The sequence below is a fragment of the Sinocyclocheilus grahami genome, unplaced genomic scaffold, assembly GCF_001515645.1.
Source record: "Sinocyclocheilus grahami isolate Dianchi unplaced genomic scaffold, SAMN03320097.WGS_v1.1 scaffold398.1, whole genome shotgun sequence".
Lineage (NCBI taxonomy): Eukaryota > Metazoa > Chordata > Actinopteri > Cypriniformes > Cyprinidae > Sinocyclocheilus > Sinocyclocheilus grahami.
The window spans coordinates 1,480,226-1,480,547 of NW_015505577.1; positions in this window are offsets into that span (position 1 = coordinate 1,480,226).

Genomic DNA, 322 nt, shown 5'->3' on the forward strand with positions numbered 1-322 from the left:
GAACATTCTTGTTAGAATGACAAATTTAGAGGGGCGTTGAGTGTTTGGTGATCAGTGGACTGACATTGACTGGATTGCAATGGAAGCTTTTATTGGTCTTCTCATCCTTGCCGAAGTTTTTAGATCCCACGATGAGGCAACACGAAACCTGTGGCATGGTGAAATGGGGAGAGCGTTTTTTTCGGGCTACCATGCCGCTGAAAGATTTTGAGAGATTGTCAAGTGTGCTCCGTTTTGATGACAAATCAACAAGAGCTGCAAGAAGAGAAACAGACAAGCTGGCACCCATCCGTGAACTGTGGGAAAAATGGGTAGAAAGGCT